Here is a 14,240-nt window from a genome sequence, read left to right as displayed (position 1 = left end):
GGCTGTCCTGGATCTCACTGAGTAGATTTTTGTTTGTTTGTTTGTTTTGGTTTTTGGTTTTTGTTTTCGAGACAAGGTTTCTCTGTGTAGCCCTGGCTGTCCTGGAACTCACTCTGTAGACCAGGCTGGCCTCAAACTCAGAAATCCACCTGTCTCTGCCTCCCAAGTGCTGGGATTAAAGGCACGCACCACCACTGCCCGGCCTCACTGAGTAGATTAGGCTGGCGTTCAACTCAGCGATCCACCTGCCCCTGTCTCCCAGGTGTTAGGATTAAACCACCAGGCTTAAATTGATTTCCTGACCAATCCACAGTGTTGCTGTAAGCATCCTATTGGAACTGCCCTTGGAGGGTTAGAATCTTCTGTCAATTCTTCTTCATTGGTGGTCACACTCATGGTGTACAGGATAGTTTTTGTGTCAACTTTGACACAATTGGGAGTCATCTGAGAGAAGGGAACCTCAATTGAGAAAAGGTCCCTGGCCGGGCGGTAGTGGCGCAGGCCTTTAATCCCAGCACTTGGGAGGCAGAGGCAGGTGGATTTCTGAGTTCGAGGCCAGCCTGGTTTACAGTGTGAGTTCCAGGACAGCCAGAGCTATACAGAGAAACCCTGTCAAGAAAAAAAAAAAGAAAAGAAAAAAGAGAAAAGGCCCTTGAAAGATCCAGCTGTAGGACATTTTCTTAATTAGTGGTTGATGTAAGAGGGTCCTGGCCATTGTGCATGGTGGTCCTAGGTTCTATAAGAAAGCAGGCCGAGCAAGCCATGAAGAGCAAGCCAGTCAGCAGCATCCCTCTTTCTGCAGCAGCAACTGCCTTTAGGTTCCTGCCTGGCTTGAGTTCCTGTCCTGACTTCCTTTGGTGATGATTTGTGATGTGGAAGTATAGGCCAAATGAACCCTTTCCTCCCCAACTAGCTTTGGTCATGGTGTTTTACCACAGTAATAGTAACCCTGAGATGCACGGCAAGGTCACAATCCACGTGTGGCAATCTATCACCTTGGGCAAATCAATAAAGGCAAGTTCTGATTGTGTCCCCACCCCACCCAGAAATCAGAACCTGAGATCTTCATTCCCAGGTGTCCAGATTGCCTCAAGCTTATCTAAATGCTTGCCACCACAAAAGCTCCTTGGAGAGCCTGCAGTGAGTGACTGGTATTGCTGGGCCTCTGGGGCTTTACACAAGAGCACTGAATTAGATGTACTTTCTATCCTAATTTAAATTCTTGGCTGTGCAGTCCTTCCTGGGGTTATGGTTTAGGTGCATCTCCTAGAATTTATGTGTTGGCAATTCAGTCCTCAAAATCTTGTGTCAGAGCTACCTGGGAGTGGAGACTTGGAGAACGAATTAGGATTAGGTAAAGTCACTAGAAGGAGGGCATGGTGGCTTGGCAATAAGAGGAAGAGAGGACCTGGTTGCCTACCATGTTGTGATACAGCACGCAGTTCTTGGCTTTCCCAGACACCAGAACCATGAGTCCAGTGAACTCATATTCCTTGTAAATTAACTGGTCTCGAGGGTTTTGCTATAGGAACAAATGAGCCAAGATTTTAGCCAACCAAAAGGGGAAAAATACAACTATTTCCATCAAGGAAATGGTGAGCTTAGCTTGAGTGGCCATGGATTAATCTGTTCACAGTCTGCCCTCTCCATGGCTCCTGAGCTCAGGGATGGGTGCCTCTTCTATCTTCTGTGAGGTCTTTTCTTTTTTCTTTTTCTTTTTTTTTCTTTTTAAGACAGGATTTCTCTGTATAGCCCTGGCTGTCCTGGAACTCACTCTGTAGACCAGGCTGGCCTCGAACTCAGAAATTCACCTGCCCCTGCTTCCCAAATGCTGGCATTAAAGGCATGCGCCACCACCGCCCGGTGAGGTCTTTTCTTAAAAAACAAAAATTAGATTTTATTTTTATTTTCTCTGTATGAATGTTTGCTTAAAAATATGATAGTGCACAATGTGTGTGAGGGTGCTCATGGAAGCCATGGAGGGCATTGGATCCCCTGGGACCAGAGGTATAGACTGTGAAATTCCCTCTAAGTGCTGAGAATCAATTGACAAATAAAAATAAATCTATCAAAAATGTTTTTTGAATGTACTTATTTTAGTGTGTGCACGTGTGTGTGTGTGTGTATGTGTGTGTGTGTGTGTGTGTGTGTGTGTGTGTGTGTGAGAGAGAGAGAGAGAGAGAGAGAGAGAGAGAGAGAGAGAGAGAGAGACTGCCACACATGTTTGGAGATCAGAGGACAATTTTTTCCAGAGTTAGTTTTCTCCTACTCTGTAGGCACTGGGGCTTGAACTCAGGTCCTCAGGCTTGGCAGTAAGCACCTTTATCCAGCTAGTCATCTCACCAGCAGTCCCTTTTTGTAGTCATGAACAATTAAGAAAACTAGTCATTAGCCGGGCAGTGGTGGCACATGCCTTTAATCCCAGCACTTGGGAGGCAGAGGCAGGTGGATTTCTGAGTTCAAGGCCAGCCTGGTCTACAGAGTAAGTTCCAGGACACAGGGCTACACAGAGAAACCCTGTCTCAAAAAACAAAAACAAAACAAAACAGAAAACTAGTCATTATTATTTGTTTCTTTTCTCTGATTGGCAGTGCAATTCCATGCTCATTCATATCAATTTGTTTATGTATTTTTATTTTATTTTATTTGTTTTTTTTTTCAAGACAGGGTCTCACTGTGTAGCCCTGATTGTCCTGGCACTCACTCTGTAGACCAGGCTGGCCTTGAACTCACAGAGGTCCACCTGTCCCTGCCTCCTGAGTGCTGGAATCAAAGGCATGTGCCCAGCACTTTACATTATTTTACAACAACGTGGGGTGTTAGTTTAATTTTCCAGTGGAGACTTGGAAAGCTTAAGAAACCCATTAAGATTCACACAGAAGTGGATTTTGACTCCATTTATACCTATTCTGAGTCTAACCCTTCAAAATCTCTCACATCCTTCTGTGGACCTGTCCTTAAGGGACAGAAAAGTAAATACTTTTGTTGAGGAATTTCAGCCCAGCAAGGTCATAATACAGTCTAGTTTGTTTTCAAGAAAAACAGCTTAAGAAATTCCCATCAAATTTCTTCTGAAGATTTTGAAGGATCCCACATATAACCTTTAGTATTAAAAACCCAGTCAAGGCTGGATATGGCTGTGCACAACTTTAATCCCAGCACTCAGGAAGCAGAGGCAGGTGGATCTCTGAGTTTGAGGCCAGCCTGCTCTATGTAGCGAGTTCTATGCCAGCCAGAGTTAATACGGTGAGACCTTTTCTCAAAAACAAATAAACATCAATAATGCTGGTTGAGGGGTTGAAGAGATGACTCTGTTGTTGACAGTGAGTTTTGCTCTTGCAGAGGACCCAACTTCAATTCCCAGTCTATGCCAAGCATCTCAGAGCTACCGGTAACTCCAGTCATAGGGAATCTGATGCCTTATGTGGGCAACTGCACTCTCACGCATGTACGTACATGCAGACACACAGACATATACATCATTTAAGAAAATGTAAGACTGGAGAGATGCTCAGTGGTTAAGAGCACTTAGTGCTCTTGCAGAGGATTCAGATTCAGTTCCCAGCACCCACATGGCAGCTCACAACCATCTGGAGCTCCAGTTCCCTGGGATCCAATAGATGCTCAGGCACCAACCATGCATGTGGTATACATATGTGGAGGTAAAACATCCAAAGTAAATCTAAATTTTTTTAAAGATTTATTTAGCCAGGTAGTGGTGGTGCACGCCTTTAATCCCAGCACTCAGGAGGCAGAGGCAGGCAGATTTCTGAGTTCGAGATCAGCCTGGTCTACAGAGTGAGTTCCAGGACAGCCAGGGCTACACAGAGAAACCCTGTCTCGAAAAAAAAAAAAAAAGATTTATTTATTTATATGAGTACACTATAGTTGTCTTCAGACACACCAGAAGAGGGAGTCAGATCCCATTTATAGATGGTTGTGAGCCACCATGTGGTTGCTGGGAATTGAACTCAGGAACTCTGGAAGAGCAGTCAGTGCTCTTAACCTCTGAGCCATCTCTCCAGCCCCAAATCTAAATTTTTTTAAAATTAAAATCTTTGAAAATAAAATCACCAAGTGGGCTTACTGCTACTATCTCAGTTGTAAATATAGCTCTCTGGTATCCTCTTTCACCTTTCTCTAGGCTTGGAGAAAGCTAGGAATTGAACTGGAGGGTCTCACGAGCTCAAGCAAGCACTGTTCTGCCTCCAGCTTGAGGGCAGTCAGTGCTCTGGTCTGTCTCCCCTCCCTCCAGTTGCAGTACTTGTTGAATGGAGAGATGCACTAGTGTGTATATGTGTGTGTGTGTGTGTGTGTGTGTGTGTCTGGTGTTGTGTAGAACGGAACATGACTTGGTTCTGCAACAGATTCCCCTTCCCTGCCTCTTTTCCAGACCCTAAAGTCTCCAGTTTGGGGACTTTTTAGGAACAGGAAAAGAAGGTAAGTAATTATTTATTTTTACTTATCTTCCACCATGTTACTCTCCGACCTCACTACACATTTTAGCTGTCACTGCTTCCATAGAATAACTTGTGTTCAGATTTGGGTTATTGTTTTCCTTGCTGTCTTGGGACATGGTCTTACTATGTAATCCTGACAGGCCTGGAACTCATTATGTAACCCAGCCTGGTCTTGAATTTGGGTTCATCCTACAGCCTCTGCTTCCTGAGTGCTGGGATTACAGGTGGGCCCAGGCTGGGCAGATCATGGATTCTTCAAATGCAGTTATTTATGTATGTGTGCATGTAAGCCTATGCCATGCACGGTGCACATGTAGAGGTCAAAGGACAAGTTACAAGAGTCAGTTCTCCCCTTCTACCATGTGGGTCTTAAGGATGGAAATCAGGTCAGCAGGCTTGTTGGCTGTCTTAGTTAGGGTTTTACAGCTGTGAACAGACACCACAACCAAGGCAACTCTTATAAAGACAATATTTAATTGGGGTTGGCTTACAGGTTCACAGATTCAGTCCATTATCATCAAGGCGGGAACATGGCAGCATCCAGGCAGGCATGGTGCAGGAAGAGCTGAGAGTTCTACATCTTTATCTGGAGGCTGCTAATGGAATACTGGCTTCCAGGCAGCTAGGATGAGGGTCTTAAAGCCCACACCCACTCCAACAAAGCCACACCCACTCCAACAAGGCCACACCTTCTTCAACAAGACCACACCCACTCCAAAAAGGCTACTCTTCCTATGAGTGCTGCTCCAAGCATATACAAACCACCACAGCGGGCAAACATTTTTTGCCTACTCGGCCATCATGCCAGCATCGACCATGGATTTGCATACTATGGCAGGTGCTCAGTTCTGTCACCTGCCTCCTGCCATCCTTGTGACATCCTTTCAGTGACTCTTGCATTGTACAGGGATTTTCTTGGGATGGAAATGCTCTTCCCTTGCAGGAAGAGGGAGGCTCATTAGGACCCAAGAACTGAACTAAAATTCCAAGTCTCAAGATGTCCAGAAACAAGGTTGGCTAGATAGCTCGGCGGGTAAGAACACTGAATGCTCTTCCTAAGGTCCTGAATTCAGTTCCCAGCAACCACATGGTGGCTCACAACCACCTGTAATGAGATCTGACGCCCTCTTCGGGTATGTCTGAAGATAGCTACAGTGTACTTATTTATAATCATAAATAAATCTTTGGGCCAGAGCGAGCAGAGGTTCTAAATTCAATTCCCAACAACCACATGAAGGCTCACAACCATCTGTACAGATACAGTGTATTCATATACATAAAATAAATACATAAATCTTTAAAAAAAGAAAAAAAGATGCCCCGAAACAGGATTCCCAAAGACCCTTCCCGAGGTTAAGACTCAAGAGTGACAGTTGCCGGAGAGAGGAGACTCTCTGCACCCTGCATAGCTGCCTGCTTGCAAGCCTTGAGGGGGAATCCAGGACTGCAGCTCTCCTGAGTGGGCTTCTCAGGGATGACGCTGCCTCCATGCCATCTGTGCTTCTCCAAATGGTCCATCACCCATCTCCTAAGTGCGCCCAGCAAACCCACTGGCTCTCAGAGCTAGGTTTGGACAGATCATTTCTTTGGTCTATGACCAGTGTGCCCTATTTGGAGTGAACAGACAGATGCCGGTTCCTGTTTACCCAGGAAAAGCCATACAACATGTCGGCATGAGAGCATCCTTGGACTAGTTTCCCAATGGTTACAGTACAGACCATCCATCACCAACCTCCCTCTTTACTCCAGGTCTGTCTAAGGAGGGAGTCTTTGGTGGCAGGAGGCCCTCTCTCTCTCTTTCTCTCTCTCTCTTTCTTTCTTGAATCATCCCACCACTTGACTGTGAGAAGTATGTTAGTTATTTTTTGCTGTATAACATATCACCTTCCCTGCCCCCTCCAAACTGAGTGGCTCAAAACAGTAAACATTTATTAAGCCGTAATTCCCAAGCCACATGAATTATGAAATAGTTTATTTGGGTGGTTCTGGCTCACACATTGTACTCTGTGTTGTCTGGGGCTGCAGTCATCTGAATGCTTGATCAGGGGCTGGGAAATCCACTTCCAAGTTCTCATCTGTGGCCATTGGCTGTAGTTTTGCATTATTCTGGCTGCTCACAGCATGGTAACTGACTTTCCTCAGAATAAGTAAACCAAGGAAGTGGAGGGAGGGGCCTGGACGAGGTGTGTTTCATGACCTTGACTTACAAAGCCACAAACCACTTCTTACTTCCTGTGAAATTCCTATTCTATTGGTCATTCGGGACAGGCTCTGATATTCCACGTAAAGACTGTAAATCTGAAAACAGCCATCAGGAATCTGGCTCTCACAGGACTCACCCTTTACTGAATGCAATGGTTTAAATCTTTCTGTTTGACTGATTTGGTTTCGGTTTACTTTTTTTGAGACAGGGTCTCCCTAAGCTGGGCTATCCTGAAACTCACTATGTATAGGCCAGACGGCCCTGAAACTCACAGGACTCCTCCTGCCTCTTGCTTTCTGGATGCTGGGACTAAAGGCATGTACCACTGTGCCCGGCACTGCTTTGAATTTTTAATATCCCCTTCAGGCTCACATTTTGAATAACCAGTCTCCAACGGTGGTACCCTTGGAATGTCTCTGAGGCCATTACGGGGGTTGGGGGGGAGCCTGGCTGGTGGTGGTCAGTCATGAAGGCCAGCCTTGGAAGAAGGTTCTGTCTGATTCTGGCTCCAGCTTTCTGTGTGCACCATGCGGACAGCAGCCAGGACACATTTCTGCTGCCATGCCTTCCCCATCGTGATGGGCAGAGACAGATCCTTCCTCCCTTAAACTGTCAGATACTCTGCCATGGTAATGGAATAGTAACCACGGACCAACCCTCCTGGGAGTCCTCTTCCTGGGATCCCAATAGCTTCTTTTTAAAGGCTGGAAACCTGGCTTTGCTCGAGCAACTGTTCTCTGCTCAGGTGTTCAATAGACAGAGAAGCCTGGAACCCCCAGAAGGAAACTCCCATCTTTCCCTAAGGCCCTGGAAACGCTCCCCTTTGTCTTCTTTCCGTGCCGAGGACTGGATCTGGAGCCTCATGCCCAACAGGGAAGCAGCCTACCACTGTGCTGATCTAGGTCTCTTTTTACTTAAAACCTTGTTGCTGTTGTATGTATGATGTATGTCTGTGGTGTCTGAGCACATGTATATGTAGGGGGGTGCAGGGCGGAAGAGGACCCCAGCTGTCCTGCTCTGCCACCCTCATCTTACTCCCTGAGACAAGGTCTTTCAGTGAACCTAGCTAGCTAGGCTGGCAACCAGCCAACATTCCTCCAATGTCCACTCCCCCACTGCACCAGGTTACAGGCACGCATGGCCACTGCTGGCTTTCTACATGAGTGCTGGAGGTTTAAAGTCAGGTCTTCATGTTTGCACAGCAAGCACTCTTACCTCCTGAGACATCTCCCCAACCTTCATCATCATCATCATCATCACCACCACTACCACCACCATCATCATCTTGAGATAGGGTCTCACTAGCTGCCCAGGTCAACTGTGAGCACCCTATGTAGCTTGGGCTGGTCTCCATTTTGCAACTATTCTACCTCAGCCTTCCAAGTGCTGAGACCTTGAATCACCACCACCACCACGTATACTACCACACTCAGTTCTTCCCAAAATTCTCTTTCTACATGACAACTCTATCTTTTCAGTTGCCATGGCAAAATCTCCTGGGCTTATGCTTCCCCGCTCTCTTCCTATCGCACCTCTGTCTGTCTCGTCAACAAACCACGTTGGCTATACATTGAAAGTCCAGACATCACATCACATCCCAGGACCTTTAGAGGACACAGAAATCCATGGATGTGTATTCTCCTAAATCCTTTCCTCACCCTTCTATTCTCTGAAGCTCTGGTATCAAACAGAGCCTCCTGCATGCTACAAAAGTATTCCACTATTGAATTAATGTGCCCAACCCCACTCCACTGATCGTAAAGCATCTCTGGAATATTTAACACCTAACAGAGTGTGAATTCTGTGCTAACAGATGTATACGGGATGGTCACAACAGAAGTCTATACATATGCACTTCAGATGCTATTTATATATTTACCCATATTAAGGATTGGATCGAGCACCTCCTGCCTACTGGGCGAGTGCTCCTCCAATGAACTCTAACCCCAGGGCCATCCTGCCCATCTTACCCCTTTTTACTTTGAAAGAAGGCCTTTCTGTGTTGCCCAGACCAGTCTGGAATTGCCTGCTGGTGTCCCAGGCAGGCCTCAAACTTGTGACCATCCTGCCTTAGCAGATGGGATTACAGGTTTGTGATGCCATGGCCAGATGCACGATTTTTTTTTATTCTAAATTTTATTTAAGGAGGCGTCAAATCCCTGAAGCTAGAGTTAGTGACAGTTGTGAGCAGCTATGCAAGTGTTGGGAATAGAACCTGGTTCTCTTGAAGAGCAGCCTGTGTGTGTGTGTGTGTGTGTGTGTGTGTGTGTGTGTGTGTGTGTATGTATGTATGTATGCATGTATGTATGTATGAAGTCCAGACACCTGGGGCTGACAGTATAGCTTTGTTAGAATACTTGCTTAGTCTGCACGAGTCCCCCAGTTCAATCTACAGTACCACAATAAATAAATAAATAAACAAACAAATAAGCAAATAAAATCCAGCAGGGGACTAGAGAGATGACTCTGTATTAAGCACACTTGCTGCTTTTAGAGGGGGTTTGAGTTCAGTTCTCAGGGCCCGTATGGTGTCTCAACTGTCTCTAACTTTGGTTCCAGGGTACCTGGCTCCCTCTTCTGGCCTCCACAGGCACTGCACACACATGCTGCACCCACACACACACTCAAAACACACAAAATGAACCAATCTAAAAACAAAATAAAATCCAACTAGATTTCACTACTTGCCTGTCACCACTGGCCCAGCCACCTTCCTTTCTCCTTCAGATCAGCACCTGTCTCCTATCTGGTCTTTCTGCTTCCATCTGGATCCCTACAATCTTTTTTTTTTTTTTTTTAAATCAACATCCAGAGTGACCCTTTAAGAACAACATAGAAGGTATATTTCCTCTGATCAAAACCTATCAGAAGCTTTCTGTTTCTTCTGAAGTTATAGACAAAGACTTGGCATTGACTTTCTGCTTGTGGCTTGGTTTTGAGCCCATTCAGGGGAGACAAGAGTTCTTAGCAAAGGAGTGATGGTACTTAGGGATGGATGTGATAGAACTTAAAAATTTGGAAGAGTATTGTTGACAGGCTGTTAGGTGAGTATGATAGGGAGACATCCAGTTGAGAAGCTATATTGTGGGCTGGCAAGATGGCTCAGTGGATAAAGATGCTTTGCTGCCAAGCCTAACAGCCTAAGTTCAATCCCTAGGACCTACATGGTAGAGGGAGAAGGGATTCTTGCAAGTTGGTCTCTGACACACACACACACACACACACACACACACACACACACACACACGACTCCCAATAAGTAAACAAGTGTAATAAAGATTTTAAGAGAAGCTGAATTGTAGTGTATGCCTGTAATCTCAGCACTTGGGAGACAGGCAGGATGATTAAGGGCTTAAAGTCAGCCTTTACCACATAACAACACTGTCTAAAAAAAAACCAAAGATCCTTTTGCACACGCTTGTGCACACACAGACACAGGCATGTACCTGTGTGTATGTGTGTGTGCATCCCATGTACAGAGAACAAATATTGATTAACAATGTTTTTAAAGCCAAGTATGATCTGGGCATGATGGTGGATGCAGTTAAGAGGCAGAAGCAGGGGAAATTTATGGATTCAAGGCTAGCCTAGTCTATAAAGCAAGATCCAGGCCAGCTAGGGCTTCATCATAAGACCTTCTTTCATAAAACCAATTAAAAAAAGGAAACCAAACCCAAAGTCCTGCTTATCAAGTTTTGTGTCTGAGCCACTCAGCCTTCTCTCCATACCTCACATCAGTGTGGACAGTAATTCTGTGATGTGAAGTCTTTGTGATATACTTGTTTTACACATTGAAAAATCAGGTGCCAAATACCTTAAATAACTTGCTCAAGGCCAGCACAGCACAGGGCTAATATCCAAACCTGATAATCTCCAGAATTCCATGGAGTCATGTTCATGGAGAAAGGTTGAGACTAAAAGTTGTACACATTTTCAAGAGAGAAGACAGAAATCTTTACCTAAGAAACAGCTATGGGCTAGGAATACAACTCAGTGGTAGACTGTGGGCTTCGCAAGGTTACCATCCTTGGCACAAAACAACAATAAAGAAGATGCCAGGAGCCAGGTGCTGGTGGCACATGCCCTTAATCCCAGTGCTCAGAAGGCAGAGGCAGGCACATCTCTGTGAGTTCAAGGCCAGCCTGATCTACAAAGTGAGTTCCAGGACAGCCATGGCTACACAAAGGAAACCCTGTTTTGACAAACAAACAAACAAAGCTTCCAGGAATGCTCCTCGTATAAGTCTGGCACTAAGGCAGGAGGATAGGTTTGAGGGCAGCCTGGGCCACCTACTGAGATTGTTGTGTGTTTTTCATTTTTATTTGTTTTGTTCTGTTGGGAAATAGCTAGCCTGGAACTTGCTATGTAGACTGGGCTGGGGTTGAACTCACACAGATGGCCCACCTTTCTGTCTCCTGAGTGCTGGAGTAAAAGCATGAACATCACACCCATGTGAGACTGTTTTGAAGAGCAAAGAAAAACAAAACGAAAGCCCCAGACATGAGTCTGGATGTTCAAAGAATATGGAGTATGATTTAGAGAAATACAACCAAGTTTTTACATTACATATTTTTCTTCAGTTCTCTTCATTTGTTTGTATAGTTTGGTTCTCTCTCTCTCTCTCTCTCTCTCTCTCTCTCTTTCTGTCTCTGTGTGTGTGTGTGTATGTGTTTCTGTGTGCCTCTCTCTGAGCGCATATGTATGTATGTCCATTTGTCTGTGTGTTTCTTTCTCTGTGTGTATGAATGTGCTTACAGAGATCAGAGTTTTGTTTGTTTTGAGATAGTCTTATTATGTAGCACTGGCTGACCTGAAACTCACTATGTAGACCAGGCTGGCCTTGAACCTGCTCCTCCTCAGTTCTAGGATTACAGGTATCCACCATCATGCTGAGCCTAACCTTCAATTTTCAGTCTAAAGGATCTGGACCCAGGTTACCCTCCAAGGTTCCAGGCTGGTTTCCTAGTCATGATCATGGCTTCCACTTGTCCCAAAGAGCCTGCTTTCCCTTGTCAGTCCTCGTGTGTGTGTGTGTGTGTGTGTGTGTGTGTGTGTGTGTGTGTATGTGTATAACAACAAGACTGGCCTCCCACATAGGGCAATTCCCTTGAATGCTGCAATTATATGTATATGGTACCCTATCTGGGTCTCCCAAGTACTTTCTTTTAAAAGGACCAGATTCACTTTCCCAGAATACATTTCACAAGTGTGTAGGGCCATGCATGGTAGCACAGGTCTGGATTCCTAGCACTAAGAATGCTAAGGCTGGAGGATTTCAAGTTTAGGAATGAACAGCTCAAGCTGGAGTGTAGGCTTAGATTTTTTTTCAAACCTACTTTAATATGGGTTCTCAAATCCTTCAACCCACCCCACCCCATTTAGCCCATTATGTAAAGGTAGGGAGAAAAAATGGTAAACAAGACAAGGGGATGTGGAGCTGTTTAGAAGTAGTTCCTTGGGGTGATTACAATCTCCGTTTGTCAGGATATCAGTGGTCCAGTTCGGTACTGTCAGGATACCAACAGTCCAGTTCAAAAGTGTCACCGAACACAAAACAGCAATGATGGCACTATACAGCAGAACTCCCCAGACCTCTGCCAAATGGGCTCCTCCTGCCGAGTCAGCAGGAGGAGTGACCAGGATCAGCCAGGATGCCAGGAGTTCTCTGCCATGCCTCTCTGAATGAAGCAAAGATCAGCAAAGACATGAGACCAGTGAAGAGCTGCAGATCCAGCTATCAAGCACCCCATTACTTTCTGTCAAGTCCTACCTATACTCTCTCCAAACATCATGTGCCCTCCCACGGGTCTTGCCTCAGCAAAACACCATGTGAGTCTGCATCACATGACACAACCAGAAACTTCTACTTCACTGGACACCCACCCAGGCCACATGTTGAGACCCTTTAAACCAACTCCTAATGATCTGTGGCTTTACCCATAGATTAAAGCAGCTCTTAGCCCCCATCTGAAAAGCTTCTATTTACAGTAGATGGTAATCAACAGAGACCCATAACTGGCCAAGATGCAGAGAATAAGAGACTTCAGAATGACTAGTCCTACATGGAACACATGTACCACAGTTCCTCTACCAGAGGCTCAGGGATCACTGCAGAAGATGGAGTGGGTGGGAAGAGGGTAAGAGCCAGAATCAGTGGATGGCTACAATGGAGCAGTGTTTTCTAGGTACAGCAGATCAGGTGTGACTATGAACTCACAGCAGTTACAGCCACATGGATGAGCCCAGTGCAAGCTCTAGCTAAACCAAATCTCAGTGGGGAGAAGGGAGGTAGACATGAGGCCTTACTCCTAGCTGGACATCAATCCAAAACTGACCCTGGTGGGAGAGGGTAGCAGAATTTCCCCCAATTAATTTAAATATTAATACAACAAGAAGCCTGTGATTGGACAGGAAAAAGAGAGGCACAGAGCTAAGAGTTTTCAGAGTCAGAGAGGACAGAGGAAGAAGGAAGGAAGATGAAAGAAGAGCAAGATGATCCAGATTCCAAGTGGCTTTAAATAGCCACAGGTAGCTATGAATATCTTTTTTTTTTTCTTTTTTTTTTTTCGAGACAGGGTTTCTCTGTGTAGCCTTGGCTGTCCTGGAACTCACTCTGTAGACCAGGCTGGCCTCGAACTCAGAAATCTGCCTGCCTCTGCCTCCCAAGTGCTGGGATTAAAGGCATGCACCACCACCGCCTGGCAGCTATGAATATCTTATAAGGGATGGATAATTACAGGACAATTTGTCTTATCTAAGTGGGCAATTTATATCAGTATCAATTGGCTCTGAGTTCCTTGTGTGGGCATTTTGTGGGGTGAGAATTTACTGATATGAATCTGACTTATAAATTCCAAGCCTCTAGAGTTTTGATTTTACTGGGTTACTGGGGTTTGGGACAACTGACCACAGGGGGTGGATGGCTGGGAATGTGAGCAGAACCTGTGGCGATAGAACTGTGATCAATCAGTTGCTACTGGGACTAGCCTAGAGGCAGAGGCGGCGAGCCCGCGGGGCAGTGAGTGAGTAGCTGGGTCTAGTGCAGGATAGTACCACTTTTCTAATATTTCCCGCAACAGGAGAGGGAGGGTCAGTTTTCTTCAAGAAAGCTTTCCCTGCTAGGTTGGCCATGCTTGTATGGAGGGCCACATAACTCTGCATGTATGGGGGCACCTCAAACTAGACATAATGCGGGAAAGAGAGAGACAAGGTTGGTTGAGCAGGGAAGGGAAGTGGATCTAGAAGGAGATGGGGTTGACGTCAACATTCATTGTACCAGATTATCAAAGAAATAATTTCTTTAAAAAGAAAAATAAGTTTAAAAAAGGAAATAAAAGAAAAAGAATTAGTAGGCTAGCCATAACAGAATCTCATGTAGCTGTACTTTAATCAAATCCTACTTTTTTAAAAAAGATTTATTTATTTTATGTATGTGGGTACACTGTTGCTGTCTACAGACACATCAGAAGAGGGCATCAGAACCCATTACAGATGGGTTCTGTAATGTGAGCCACCATGTGGTTGCTGAGAATTGAACTCAGGACCTCTGGAAGAGCAGTCAATGCTCTTAACCACTG

This window comes from Mastomys coucha, unplaced genomic scaffold (genome assembly GCF_008632895.1).
Source record: "Mastomys coucha isolate ucsf_1 unplaced genomic scaffold, UCSF_Mcou_1 pScaffold14, whole genome shotgun sequence".
In the NCBI taxonomy this organism is placed as follows: Eukaryota; Metazoa; Chordata; class Mammalia; order Rodentia; family Muridae; genus Mastomys; species Mastomys coucha.
Note: the sequence above shows the minus strand (reverse complement) of the source record.